Below are 12,299 nucleotides of genomic sequence, written 5' to 3' on the forward strand. Positions count from 1 at the left end.
GTTAGGCATATAGCTGGTTTTAAAGGATCAATCTTTATCGCCCACGTGGATGTTACAGTCGTTGTACGCGAGGAGAAGGGAACTTGTCTTCTTGCAGTAAGACTGAAATGGAGTGGATAATCCACCCGCCCATACCCTACATTTGGGTTTGTATATAGATCGTTTTCGTTTTGGTAAATGGTTTTGTATTTAGACGGTGGACAGTCATATAAAGGATTTAAAAAAAATTCACAGCATCATTATCATAATTACTGTGTGAAATTAAATTAAATTTAAATTGTTAGTATAATAGAATTTTTTAAAATTTAGCTAATTAATGTGAAATTTAATTTCATTCAGATAATTAACAATAAAATACACAATTTTGAAATTTGTTTTTATTCAATAAATTAAATAATTGTTAGTATTATAGAATTATTGAAAATAAAATAAATGAATGTGTTATGATAATTTTGAATAATTACAATAATTATCAATAACATAAAAACTGTTTTTCTCAAAATTATTTGTTTTATTATAATTTTAGTAATTATATTTAATAATATTTATTGATGATGCGCAATCCGGTCGGTCCTAGCTGCCAATCACCTTGCCTTGGACAGAGCTAAAGATGCTTGAAACAAAGGAGAAAATGGGGACTTTCGGGGAGGAACCCGATAGGAACACTCCGAAGCTCAAGTTAATGTCCTTGAGAAGACAAGGAAAATGATAGATTGCAAGACCAGAAAGCACAAAATATCACATACCTCGTTCTTTGGGGGAAGGGGGCCTTTTATAACCGCCCTGGTACACTCATTCCCATACCTCTGCCACATCAGGTATCATAACCTCTGCCGGATCGGGCGTTATCACCTTTGCCAAATCGGGTGTCATAATCGCCACTGTCTTCCTTGTCAGGGCTGTCTCTGTGACGTCAGAGATGGCGGTGGCAGGTGGCCGTTGGAGTGCGACTATCATGTGTCAGACCCCTAATCAGTTGGGCGTGCCGCCTCCGTGCACGGGCTTCTTTGGCGTCAGGTACGGTTCGTTGGGTCACGCGCCCTGGAGTCGAGGTGCCGGAGTGGTGTGCAAGGTGAAGTCTTGGGTTCAGATGAATAGGTCCTACTATCCTGAAGTGCTGGCATGTGGTTCGAATTGACCCGAGGTGGACTAGTTCGGGCCTTGCCCCTCGTGAGCTTCGTTATTAGCCTCGGGATCCTTTAGGGAGAGCTCGGGCTTCACCTTCCAAGAAGCGTGAGTCCCTTTTAGAGAGCTCGGGCCTCTTCTTGAGAAGCTCGGGAGCTCGGGCCTCTCTTTGGGATATGGTTGTGCTACGTCTCTGTGCCGAGCTGGCATTCCTATCAGGTTATCCAGTCTTTTTCCACGTATCACACAGCTAAGGGGTCTGACTAAATCTACCTCCATCATTTATTAAAAATACCAAACTCATGTAATCTAGATTAATTATTTATCTATTTAACTTAGATCGATCTTAATTAATTACAATTCTACAATGACTAAACACCAACCTACAAAATGATATTTGGAGAGAGAGCAATTTTCCCCATCCCCATTGGATACCCCGAGTTCAAATCTACGCCCCACACGCTCACCATCCGCCATCTGTCCCTTCACACGAGAGATGCTAAATAGCGCATGCGGGGCTAACGGACGTTAACCCTTTCCATTACCCTCCAAAAGTCCCATTTACGAGCTCAAACCCTTCATTCGACAACTCTAGGTTAGGGTCCCTCTCGAGTGCCTGACCCTAATTGCTTCTCCCTTGCCAGAGCATCTTCTCCTTCGGCACTGGCACCTATAACGACAACTGGTGGTACTCTCCAGCCCATCTTTTCCCCTCATTTTTTATTTTTTATTTTTTTCTGATATTTTCATTTTCCAGATATCAGAGAAACCGGCGGCAGAATCATCTTTTCCTTCTCCGGCACCAGAACCTAAAACGACAATCGGCGGTACTCTCCATCCCACCTTTCACCTCATTGTTTATTTTTTCTTCTTTTTTACTGATGTTTTCATTTTCCAGATATCAAAGAAACCGGTCTCCTTCTCTGGTTTTGATACCGGTCTCGCACTGGCACCAAGATCCCCGGTACGAAACCAACCCCCTTTAAGGTACCCATTCCCCTCTTCAACTTCTCCACAGTCTACAATTACCCCATTGGGTCTACCAAATCCTTCGTAGAGGCTTAAGATGAGCCAGGCCCAGTCGGTCGTGGCCGATACAGCCTCTGCATGAAGCCACATATCAAGCTTAGTCAATGGCGAAAGGGTGCTCAGTGGTTCGAGATGGACCGAGACCTGGCCACCAAGGTAGCCTCCGACCGAAACTATTTCTCTCTATTTGGGAGATACTGTAAGCCTTCGTGTTATCAGATCAGCACTACATACCAATATTTGTGAGCTTGAAGTTCTGGGAGAAGAACTCGAACCGAAGCTTGACTTGGGTCGACTGGTCAAGAGGAGGACCACACCCTACCAGATTTATGAGAACAGATGTGACTGTAGAGCTTTTAGAGAGGATGAGGAGTGGAAGAACTTGTGAGTACAATGGCAAAACTGCCAATGTTTGCTCTCTGTTTGCGAGAAAGTTCTAGCCTAATACAATGGTACAATGGCAAAATCAAGGGCAAAACTGCAAATGCCCTTGATTTTTTTTTTAATCTTAATTTTCATTTTTTTCATTTCATTTGTTAAGGGCTTCAAGTAAGTCCCTAGGGATTTAAACCCTACTGAATAACAGGGTTCTTCACAATTTTGAGGGGTCCTGACGATTATGATATGTGGATCAGTCCCACCTGTGAATATAAAAGGAATGGCGACCATACAAATTGTTTAATTTTTTCTATAATAAGAGTTCCTTCTGGTCCTAATTGTTAAGCAGCTGCATTGTAATTTCTTGGAATATTAATAAACGGATTCTTCATCTGTCAGTATTTTCAATTCTGTTTTTCCAATATTTCTTAATGCTTCATCTATTGGGTACATAAGAATTAAGGATGATTGAAACTGAGGAGTCCCAAAATGTTACAGGCCTTTCATCCCATCAAGGACTTCCACTTTTCACAGTTAATAGGGAATTGTGTTTTGCTCAAATAAGTGAGAAAAAGAAAGTTGTGGTAAATTCCTTAATAATTGTAGAAAATGTCAAATTTTCTCACAAATTTCCCTCATTTTTATTTATTTTCCAATGTATCAAAAACAGTGCCAATTCTTAACCCAACCTGCCCATTTAGTATATCACAATGGATGCTTAATGAGTTGATGGGTTAAAGATCAATCCAGGCCCCTAAAACTTGCCATTCTACTGTGAATAAAGGGACCTTCTCAAGTCTGAGTAAACAAGACAATATAAGGTTCTGAAGCCCCTAAAACTTGGCATATGTTCCATGTTTTGAGGGGGACCAGAATCTACCCAATACAATTAAAATAATGATTCCATGGAAAATCACCATGATGTTACTAGACATAATTTTCCTTCCAAGAGTAGGCACTGTCACTTCTACTGGTAAAGTTCCTTTGATTTGTGGTCGGTGGGCAAGGCAAACGCGAAACGCCTCTCTCGATAGCGCATCACATCAAGTCATCAACCAGATTTACCCACCTGTTTTTACTCTATCAATCGCGCATTCACTTTTCTTTTGCGCAAGCTTTTGAACAGAAGGCCTGCCCTTAATGTTAGCCAAATGGAATAAAGAAAGGTGCCGGTGCCGGTGCCGGTGCCGGAGAAGGAGACCGATTTCTCTGATATCTAGAAAATAAAAATATCAGAAAAAAAGAAGAAAAAATAAACAATGAGCTGAAAGGTGTGATGGAGAATACCGCCGGTTGTCGTTGTAGGTGCCAGTGCTAAAGAAGGAGAAGATGACTCTGCCGCCGATGGGCTGGAGAGTACCGCCGGTTGCCGTTGTAGGTGCCGATGCCGGAGAAAGAGAAGATGCTCTGGCGAGGGAGAAACACATGAGAGGGAGGAGAGGGAGAAGAGAGTTTTGGAGATACCCTAACTTGGAGCTGTCGAATGAAGGGTTTGAACTCGTAAATGGGATTTTGGGGGGTAAAGGAAGGGGCTGATGGACGTTCAGTTAGCCCCTCATGCGCTATTTAGCGTCTCTCGTGTGAAGGAACAGATGGCGGATGGTGAGGACAGGGACAAGGACTATTTTGGTGCGGACAGGGACCTGATCTGGTTAAGTATGTGGACTATTTTGGTGCGGACAGGGACAAGGACAATGGGGAGTGAAGTCCCCACCCTGACCCAACCCTAAATATTTTTAAAATTAGAATAGTTACTTAAAAACTGGGGTTAAGGATGAGGTGTATGATCCCTGCCTTCAACTTACCATTACCATTCCTAGTATCAAAGCAATTCGACCCAATTGAGAATATTTATCAGTTTTTGTTGTTTTACTTTCCTTTGACAAATCTCGTATCCCACTGGTCTCCACTAGCTATTGTTATAAATTAGCATCCACTCAAAAGAAAAAAAGAAATCCATCAAAAAAAAGGAAAAAAAAAAACAACTACCATTATTAATTTATTATATATATATGTACAAATATATTACAAAAATTGATTTATTAAGACACTCCTATATTTTCATGTATTTTTTTCGGGTAGATTATAAAGACCCTCCTTATTATGCGATCATTGACAATTACCCCCTTAAAATTTTCATTTGCAGAAAAGGCCCCGTTGAACTTTCACAAGATGCTACTTGTTATTCTCCCTGCTTTTCTAATATCAGCTCCCACATAAACGTAGGACAATCAACGTCAGATTAGACAATAGTGTGCTATCAAAACATTGTGACGTGTGCCTATTAGGTTTCGATTTTTCTATGATTTTTTTATTCTTATTTTCATTTTTTTTTGTTTGTGGAACAAGAAAATTTTAATTTTCACTTTATTTCTATTTATGGAGTAACACCCTTTGTTAGAGGAATCAGGATTTGCTCCTAACTAGAAGTGCAACTTGGGCAGACTCAACTTGAGCCTAGACTGACCCAAACCAAAATTTTATATAAGTTGGGATTAGATTTTCAGTAGTCAAACTATACTTAGACCTAAAAATTCAAGCTTTTTAAATTTTTTTAAGGGTAAATTTCTTAAACTATTCCTAATGTTTAGCTAATTGACTAAGTCTACCCTTATTATTTACATGTTATCTTAGAGTACCCGAGTTTTTTGATAATTGACTAGCTCTACCCCTACTATTAGTGTTTGTTAATGTTCTATCAAAATCTGTACACTTGTGACACGAGTGACACCATGTGTCTTATGAATTTTTTTAATATTACCCTCCATCCCTCTTCTATAAGCCAGGTAAAAATCACTGTCCCTCTTCCGTTAAAACCCTATTTTACAAGGCATCAATGGCCGCCCCTGTTTCAATTTTCTTCTCCCACCGGCACAGCATCCACTACAATTTACAGTGGTGTATCAGAAGAGTGAATCTCCTGTTTTACGGAACATCAACGGCCGTCAATGTTTCAGTTTTGTTCTCCAACCGGTAGGTGGTGTGTCAAACGACTCCTGATCTCCTACCCACGAGACGGCCATTCACATGCCACTTCCCGAACACCTCGCACCTCTCCACCCGTTCCTAACCTTCACATGTCACCAGAGTTGCACATGACCAATCACCATAATTCAGAATTCAGAACTGAGGTGTTTAATAGTACGTCCGCAAAGTCAAAGAAACCTCTTTCTTTTTGTTGCGAAAAATAATTAAATCTGAAATTGGAAATCAACAAGCTTGAAACGTTAGAAATAGAGGCTCAGAGTTTGAAACCCATTTATCAAACTCACTCCCATTGAAAACCTTCAGGCTTAAGGAAACCATCAAAACCCAAATGAGAACCTAATTCGTTACAAAAACTCATCACCCCAGTTTAAAGGAAGAAGAAACAATAATCAGAAATCAAATCCATTGGAACCCATCACAATAAGAACAAATTGAATTGCAACCATAGATAAAGAATCTCACCCGTAGCGCAAGGTCTCGTCAATATCTAAAACCTAGACGTCCATCCCATCCCCAACCAACTGGACACTCCTCGCATAAGCAATTGCCTCCTTTGAGACGCTTTCAAGATCAACAAAGTAACCCTTGTCCGTCATGTAGTCCTTCACATAACTCGCGCACACTAAGGCGATTGTCTTCCATGGGTTCAAGTTATTAGTTTCAATAGCAAACGTCCAACTCGCATATTGTAACAGTAAAGGTATGGGATGATGAAAGGTCTGGGAATGGGGTGAGGATTGAATTTCTCGTGACCAGAGACAATTGAACAGAGACCCAAGAGGAAAGATGTTTATTCTGGCCCTTTGGTTTTCGCAATCTGGTGAGAGAGGTGGCTCGGAGCTTATTTTGCCTTGACATCTGGCCTGGAAACTTGACGAGTGAAGAAACAGTAAAGCTACGTATTCTTTCCTTGGGAGTTGGCAGAGGAGAAAAAGATAAGGAAAGAAACAATAGTATTAATGTTAACTCGATTAAAGGAGTTGGCCCCATGACTCCCACAACGTACTCCTTCATCTCCGTGGATGACATTCAAATATTCCATATGATCTTCTAATAAATCCGTGTGAAGGCTGGGAACGAAGGCTCGAACCCGCCTCCATCACTCTCATTTTGACTGTTGTAGCTGTAACTTTCAGATCAGTCTGTGCCCGAACAGAAAGAGAAAGTGAGGCAGATCAAAAGGACAGTGAATAGAGAGAGAAAAGCGGAGGGAGATCGAAGAGTTATTCTCCACAGAAACCAGCTTGTGCCTAAACAGAGAGAGGAAGTGAGGAAGATCGAAGGACGCTGAACAGAGAGAAAATCGGAGATCTTGAACAATGTTTTCATCTCTCCTTTCAATTATTGTTTTACTCTCTCTGCTTAACTTAGATCCTACTGTTGTCGCTTTTGTTTCTCATCCTCTACCGCAGCCCATTTCGCCTCCGTTGAACACAATACCTCTATTTGATGCCCTCTCACTTCTGGCATTCAAATCTAAAGCCCGATGTCGATAATAAGCTCCCGTTTTCAGTCAAGAAGAGAGAGTAAAGGCTGGGAATAGAGGCTTGAACCTGCCTCTGTCACTCTCATTTTGACTGTTGTAGCTATAACTTTCAGATCAGCTTGTACCGAAACAAAGAAAGAAAGCGAGGGAGATCAAAGGACATTGAACAGAAAGAGAAAAATTGGAGGGAGATCAAAGGGTTATTCCCCACAAAAACCAGCTTAAGCAAGAGAGAAAATTAGAGATCTTGAACAATGTTTTCATATCTCCTTTCGATTATTGTTTTATTCGGAATCGGAATGGACCATTCTGCTTCCAGATGTTTGGTCGACCGGAATGTGCAGAATGTGATTCCCCCATACGAGGGAATAGCCATTCCCGACACCCTCCCCCGGAATGCCATTCCCATTCCGCTATTTAGGTTTTTTTGGACAAAATTGTGATCACTTAGTAGTTAGCGCCAGCATAGATAGATACATCAATGCTCTCTCTCTCTCTCTGGATTCCAATCTGCCTGCTGAAGTCTTCAAGCGCGTAACTGATTCGAGGAAGTTCCACGTTTCCATAGTTCAAATCTGGTCGAGTCAACTCAAGCTCGAAGAACCTCAGGCTATAGGTAGAGGATTTGAATTTTGCGCTGCTTAATTCTTCCCAAATTTCTTTGTCTCTATTCTGGAAGCACTGGATTTTTCTTTCTTTTCCGATACATTTTTTGAGGTTTAGGGATCTCCAATTCTATAGTCGGCATCGAGTTTTCATGGTACAATCCCATTAAAGCTGGGATTTAGCTGCTCCTTGTACAGGATTTTGTTCTACAGATTTCGTCATTTTTATTTAGACTGAATAGAACTGATTTTTTGGGCTTACAGTAACTCCATTTTAGAACTGGTGCACATTGGCCTGGACGCAGTAATCACCTTAAAAGGCATAATGTCGTCATCTCTTCATCAAAGAGAACAGCAGCAACTTCTGGCGGATCCCTACCCAATTTCACCACATTCTACGAGCAATTACCAAAGATCTATTTCTCCCTTCAGTCGAACTGGCTTTCTCATATTTCTGCCTTTTATGGTAGTTTTGGGTGTTCTTTTCTCGTGGATGGACATGGCTGAAAAGTTTTATTTCAGGTGAATTAGAAATTTTGGCTGATTCCGATTATAGCTTTTAGTTGAACCAAACAGCAACAATCAGAATTCGATTCCGATTCCTGACTGAAACCAAACGGGTGTTGGGAATAGATGATTCCGATTCCGGTCCCGTCCGTGAACCAAACGGACCCTTAGATCTTGCTGCTGCCGCTTTTGTTTCTCATCCTTTACCACCGTCCATTTCTCCTCTATTGAACTCAATACCTCCATTTGATGCCCTTTTACTTTTGGCATCCAAATCTAAAGCTCAATGTGGATAATAAGGTCCTATTTTCGGTCAAGAAGCACTCTCAATACTCTTTGGCAAGGCGTGAAATGTATAGATGGTAAAGTGGTGCACCTCGTCCTTGAAGGTCTTGTTAGTGTCTTTGCTTTATTGTTCACTATTATCATGTATATGTATATGTGTAATTTTAAAGTGGGTTAATTGACAAACCCAAGCCCAGCCTGGGCTCAAGCCCAACCCAAATGCATCAAATTATAATGCGGGTTGAGCTCAAATTGAGAAGACCATGTTTGACCTCAAGCTCAGGCCTTAGGCTCAAATCTTAGGATTGGACTTGGGTTGACTATAAATTTGGCCAAGGCCACGCTAATTGCACCCCTACACTCCTCATAGAGCACTCCTACCATCAATTTCACAACAAGTCCAGCTATGTATTTGGAACATCTTCATAATAGCAACACATAAGTACAAGAGATGTTCCTAATGTACAACTAGGTTATGCTTTGAGGTGTTGTATGTCCTAAAACCAATTGTGTAACACTATAAAGGTGCAATTTTGTACTATTCACATTTATTAATAAAAGAGCATTTTTGTCATTCATGTTTGCAAACTTTTACTTTTATATAAATAGCCCATAGTTTCTTCATTAATTATACATATTCCTAACTATTTTATAAACTTTGAAATATGTTTCAACACATAGAAAGAACCTAAAATGGTTCTTAGCAAATGGGCTTTTATTGTCCAAATAAACTAACACATATTATGCCTACCTTATAGGGTGATGAATCTCAAGTCATATGTGTAGAAACACTAAAGCAAATATGTGGGTGATTGTTAGAGAATAGGTTTAATGAGCATGACCTATAATATAACAATTAGAAAGACCCCCCTTGTACTATGGAGTCAATGACAAAGTCCCCCGACAAAACCCCCCCTGAACTTTAGCCATTAAACAAAGACCCTTCTTTTAAATGTCCAAACTACCTTTTTATACTGTTCATTGTATTCTATTAAAATTAGGTGAAATGGCTACACTAAAAACAATGGTTTTGAAACATCAGTCTAGCCAATCCAGGTTTTGGCTACCTCTGCATCTCCGCATAACTCCCTTATCTGTCACCTTCCACATTTCCTTATTTCTGGCACTCTCTGTTAATAGACAAAGAAGACGATCATCGTGCTTCCGTCCTTTTACTACTTTAATGGAGGATTTCTCTTTACTGCATGACGGTCGGGATCTCGAGAATGAAAATAGTAATTTTTATATTTGTTTATAAATTCTTCACTTCGTCTTCAGTCTTGTAGAAACCCTCGACGATCTCTGTCGGGAGAGACGTTTCCATGGCTCGAGAACTGAGTCTCTATATCTGTACGGCAATACTTGGTTCCTCCCTCGTTTTGTCCTCAACCCCTTCATAGAAATCCAACATCCACTCATCGTTCTGATTTGATCTGCATCCTATTGATTCTTTCGTCTCTATTTCGACTTCCATTCTCCTCTGAATCTTGGTTGCGACTTCGTGCCTGAGCTTGTTTTCTGTGGCTCCGGTTCGTGGTCTTCGAAGTTGCCAGAAATCAGCCTTGCTGTTTTGACAAGAAAACCTAGCTAACCCTCGCTTTTGTATTCTCTCTCCCAACCTCCTATCTTCTCTGTCCTCACCTTTTGCTTCTTCGTCGTCTTTTTTTTTTTTTTTTTTCTTGTCGTTTTTTCTTGTGCTTGTTCTTGTTCTTCTTATTCTTCTTCTTCGTCTGCTTTCTCCGCTTTAATCTCACTCTGTTGTTCTACGTCCTCGGTCTCTTCACGAACTCACTTACTACCGATTTTCGAGCTTCGAGCTTGGAGATTCATGATCTCTGAAAATTCTTTTGTTTCTTCTCCGGCTTCTTCTCATCCATCGTGTTCACCTCTATTTACTTCCCCCACTAGAAAAGCTCCCGACGAAGTCCCGGCTTCCTTGGGATCGCATTCACCTTTGGATCTCTTATCAACCGTCGAAACATCGCCAGAAGCCGCCGAAGAATTACAGTTGACAATGATTCTGCAAGCCTTGCCATCATCAATAGCTTCCCCGGCGGTGCTACATGCACTAAAGCCTCTGTTGTCCATCGGAGTATCAGATTCTATACCCTCCGGAGGAGGACCAAATTTGATGTTTAAATCGATATCAAACCTCCACTTGGTTGAGAACAAAGCCCTAATCATTCCCGTGGAACCGTTGGCCTCGTGCTCTAATCAATCGTGGAATTGAGGGTTCAATGACAGAGAAGGGAGTTATGCGGAGATTTCCCAGGTTAAATAGGTTTTAAGAGAGAAAGGGCAAGAAAAGTAAAAGAAAATAGAATAAATTTAGTGGGGTATTTTGATAATTTAATGCTTTTCGTACTTCACAGCCTGGGGGATCTTTGTCACAAAAAAGTTAATGAGGTTGTCCTTGGCCAAGGCAGAATGGTATATGAGAACAGTTTTAAGTGTCACCATACGAGTCATCGTCGGTTTAGTGGAACATATGAGAGAGCCAATAGGGTTTAACTCATTTACCAAGTCCTTTTGCTCTCTCGAGATATTGTATTATTGAAGGATTAGACTGTATGGCAATTGGAGATGGAAAGCTTCAAATTGTTCAAGATGTTAGGATAGCCATGACATACTACTAGATGTCACTCATGGTTTGTGAAACCCCTATGAATAATGGTTGATTAATCACAATCAAGGGAGAATTAAAAGGGCTTTAATTCATTTCAACTAAAATAAATTCTATTTGGAATGGTGAAGGAGTTCAACATCATTTGCCACTACTTAATAGCATTGAACCTAAGAGGTCACACACATTAAATGGCAAGACACAAAGCATGGAGGAGGGTGTGCTCACTAAGAAGAGTCTTAATAAAAGGGATATACTTGTAATATTTAGGGACCTGATTGTAATTAGGAGGATTTATTGGATAAATCCTTTCCTAAATAGAAAATGACTAAAAACTATGTAAAATATAGAAGGGGGTGTTCGTAAGGCTATAAAGTTCACTCTTTCTATTAAATGCTAGTTCATAACAGGTTGCTAGCACAATCTTGAGCTACCCAACCCTCTTTCTCCCTCTCCTCTTTTCTCGGATCGTGATCCACACAAAAATTTAGGAACTTTATAATTGTTGTTACTTTGTGTGGATCAATCTTGGCCAAACAAGTGTTAGACTACAGTTAGGATTAGGCTTGTTAATGATACCCAAGAATCCAAGGCTCGATCCAATTATCTCAGATTTGGGTGATGTATTTGTGTAACCAAATTAGATTCAAATTTTTGGAATCTACATCTGATTGATAATCAGATTGGATTCAAATATGACTATATCCGATATGATTAAAATCCGAATATGATTATTTTATAATATTTATTGATTTTAATATATAAATGTTATATAATTATACTTAAAACCATAAAAAATACACATTTTATAAATTATATTATATATGCATTTACATATAATAAATTCAATATGTTATATTTACACTAATCTATTATATATAAAAGTTGAAAAGTAATTAACTTTATAATTTTGTTTTTGTATTTTAAAATATTAAACGTTGTTGGATTAAACCAAATTCAATATGAATTCACTCATATTTGAATTCAAATCCAAGCTCTTCAAATTTGATTAAATTCTTCATATGTAAATTTTCAATAATTAGATCAGATTCAAATTTTGCTAAACCTAATCTAAATTCGATTTGTTATGACCCTAGTTAGGATCAATTTTTTGAGGATCTACAACATTAATTCGAATTTGCATAACAAGTATGTAGTTTTGTTTCACAATTAGGGCTTTTGTACACCACCATGGGTGTGATCTTGGTTATTCAAGATTCTTTCTTCTTTAAATTTCCCTTGCATCAAGATAACACGGATCCACTAGAATATA

At 39.5% G+C, this 12,299-nt stretch overlaps 1 long non-coding RNA gene across 1 annotated transcript; it reads left to right on the forward strand.

The window, feature by feature from the left end:
* The first annotated feature begins 86 nt into the window (after positions 1-86).
* On the forward strand, positions 87-2,940 carry LOC104608570 (uncharacterized). The gene is made up of 2 exons (XR_016076332.1): positions 87-1,813; positions 1,883-2,940. It is a non-coding gene; the product is annotated as an uncharacterized LOC104608570 (long non-coding RNA).
* Positions 2,941-12,299: the final 9,359 nt, after the last annotated feature.

The sequence above is a fragment of the Nelumbo nucifera genome, chromosome 5, assembly GCF_055504915.1.
Source record: "Nelumbo nucifera cultivar China Antique chromosome 5, China Antique-T2T, whole genome shotgun sequence".
NCBI classification, from domain to species: Eukaryota; Viridiplantae; Streptophyta; class Magnoliopsida; order Proteales; family Nelumbonaceae; genus Nelumbo; species Nelumbo nucifera.